Genomic DNA, 2944 nt, shown 5'->3' on the forward strand with positions numbered 1-2944 from the left:
CGGGGACAGGGCAGGGTGAGATGGACACTTAGAGCAGGTGGGAAAGCCTTCCCGGGCAACTTGGTCACTGGGTCACTGTGACAGCAGGTGACCCTGGGCCTCACTTGCCGCAGCTGTGAAGTGGGCTGTCTCTGGAGCCTGTTAAATGGGACGTTTTCAGATGCTCCTGGGTTTCACGGTGCCGTGTGTCCCCTAAACGACACGGCGGTACTGGGGAGGCTGAGGCAGGAGGATCCCTGGACCCACAGGTTCAAGGCCAGCCCGGGCAGCCCAGCCAGACCGCGCCTCGGGAACGAGGAGGAAGACTACACTGGATGTCTGTTGTCACCCACGGGTGCTGGGGGGCCTTGCCTGGGGAAGAAAGGCCCCGGGGTGGAGAGGGGCGACGGCTACTGCCCACAGGGTGGAGGTCACAGCCCCACCTGCGTGGCCGGCTCCCCTGTTCCCCGACAGCGGCCTCTTGGGTGGAGAAAAGTGATTTCAAACAGAAACAGCGGCCGGTGTCCCTGATCTGGGCTCTGGACGCGAGACGAGCTTGGGACCGTGAACTTGGCGGCCGCCCTGGCCCCCCGGAGGCCCGGGGCGGAGGCCGGGCCTTCCTCACGCCCAGCCACCTGCTCGGCCGGCGGGCAGCGGCCTGCGAGTGGGGCAGCCTGGCCCCTTTATATAGCGGGGTATTTTTAACCGGCGGCTGCAGGAAGCCCTGCTGGGCCCGCTTCCTGCCGCCGAGGCCGGAGGCCGGAGGCCGAGAACAACAGCCGGGACGGAGCGGCTCAGGCAGAGCCGGGTCCCTCCAGCCCTGAAGGGGCCGTCACAGCCGCGGGCCCAGGACCCAGGACACCCGCCCGTCTCCCAGGCTGGACCCGCGCCAGGTCCGTCCCCAGGTGGAAGGAAGGGGGGTCCCCTCCCCAAAAAGGACCCAGGATGTGTCTCGAGGCTGGATTTTGGGGGGAAGGAAAGCCTCTCTGTGTTCCTGAGTGTGACCCAGACCAAGGTGACGGCATTTCCCAGGTTCCAGGTGACGCACCCCAGTTCCACCCCAGGACGAGACCCTGGTCCTCCCCTCCCCCAGCCCTGGCAATGGGAGGGGCCCCTCCTGCCAGCACCGTCCTCCAGGGTCCCCCTCGTGTCCCCCGAGGGCCAGAGTTCTCTCTCCCCACAGGGAGCCCCCGGTCCCCTCCGCTCTCACGCCCCCATGGTCCCCAGGACCGTGGAGGGACGCCTGAGGCCCTGACCTACCCGGGCCCAGAGTCCCAGCCCGGGGACCGTCACTGCCTCCTGGCAGGACTGCGTGGGACCCACCCAGGGAGCACCTTCCGCGGAGGGTGACGGGGCCTCGGGCCAGACACTCCCCCCAAATCATGGAGGCCAGCCAAATGACGTGGCCAAATGTCCCCTGGGGTGCAGGGCTGTCCCCAGGGGGAACGCAGGTGGACGTCTTTGGGGAGTGGACAAGATCCCCTCCGAGGCACAAAGGAGACTCGGAAACGGGTGACCCGGGAGGGGCCACAGCAGCAATCGGAGAGACGGGGCCTTCGAGGGTCTGTGGCCCAAGAAGGGGGCCTGAGGGTCCCCTGTCCTTGGCACAGAAGCGGGACCCGGCTGGGTTTGGCCCCGTCATCTTGAACCAGGGACTGGGGACAGGTCCTCCCCCCCAGCCTCAGTTTCCCCATCTCCTATGGGGGACAGGGCCCTGCTGAGGGGACCCTGGGGCTGTCATCAGATGTGGGCAGCAGCCCCGAGGGTTTTCCCTTGGTGGCCCCAGGCTGGTCCGTGGGGAGCCAGGTGGGGACCCGTCCCCAGTTCCCAGGGTCCCCGCTGCTTCCCGGAGGGACCCATCAGCATCCATCCCCAGGAGAAGGGAAGAGGCTGGAGGGAGCCTCCACGGAGGCCAGCCTCCTCCTCCTCCTCCACCAGGCACAGAAAACACCAATGGCTGTCCTGCCGGGTCACACTTCCAGGTGGCGGGTGACGCTCACGGTGACGAAGATAACCTCTCCTTCGCTCAGGGAGGTCGCAGGAGGAGGGCAGGTGTATGGCGGCTTCTCAGCAGCTCTCCTGAGGGACAGTGTGACGCCTTCGCTCGCTTAAGTGCACGGTGACGTCCGTCTGTCTGCCCTGCGCTCCCGCTGCCACGGAGGGTTCTGGAACATTTTTGTTGCCCCAACAGAAAGCCCACCCCAGCCACCACCCACCAGGACGGTGGCTTTTACATTTTTAATAGATGAAAACTATTAGAGGGAGAATGATCTTTTGTCACGTGTGAAGTGTCCCTGAGATTCTGATCTCATACAGTTTCATCGACACGAGGCCACTGTGCGCTCTTGGCTACGGCTGCCCTGGGCTCCGGAGGCACAGCCGAGAGGCCGGGAGGCCGGAGGCTGCAGGGAGCTCCTGGGGCGCACAGGCCGCTCGTCCTCACCGTCTGGTCCTCTGCGGGAGGCGCCGCGGGCGCTGCCGGGAGTCCTGGTCCCCCTGAGCCGTGGGCCTGGCTGGGCTCCCTCCGTCCTGCCCGGGGAGGCCGACCCCAGCCTCCGGCTTCGACTGCCCCCATTCTACCCCCAGAGACGGCTCCAGCTTGGAGCCTGAGTGTCCCTCAAAGGCCCACGCGCTCAAGGCTTGGTCCCCAGCTGCTAGGAGGTGGGACCGTCCAGGGGTGGGACCTAGTGGGAGGCTTTCAGTCCTTGGGGACGAGTCCTTGAAGGGGACAGTGGGGACCCAGCCCCTCCTGTTCTCTCTGCTTCCCTGACGTGGTGAGCTGTGGCTCCGCGTCACCACCTGCTCCTGCTGCCTCACCACAGGCCAGAGCCACAGGGCCAGGGGCCACGGATTGGAACCCCTTAAACTGTGAGGCACATGAACCTTTTCTCTTTATAAGCTGATGGCCTCTGGTAATTGATCACAGTAACGGCGGCTGCCTGCCACAGAGGCCTTCTGAACATGG

General features: G+C 65.8%; 1 long non-coding RNA gene across 2 annotated transcripts; it reads left to right on the forward strand.

Moving 5' to 3' along the window:
• Positions 1–737: 737 nt before the first annotated feature.
• LOC117794639 (uncharacterized) lies at positions 738–2254 on the forward strand. 2 transcript variants are annotated; one of them, XR_004618498.2, is made up of 2 exons: positions 738–1018; positions 1918–2254. It is a non-coding gene; the product is annotated as an uncharacterized lncRNA (long non-coding RNA). The 2 variants fall into 2 exon arrangements; XR_004618499.2 differs by having other exon boundaries at positions 1962–2254.
• The last annotated feature ends 690 nt before the right edge of the window (positions 2255–2944 follow it).

Source organism: Marmota flaviventris, chromosome 1 (assembly GCF_047511675.1).
Source record: "Marmota flaviventris isolate mMarFla1 chromosome 1, mMarFla1.hap1, whole genome shotgun sequence".
NCBI lineage: Eukaryota > Metazoa > Chordata > Mammalia > Rodentia > Sciuridae > Marmota > Marmota flaviventris.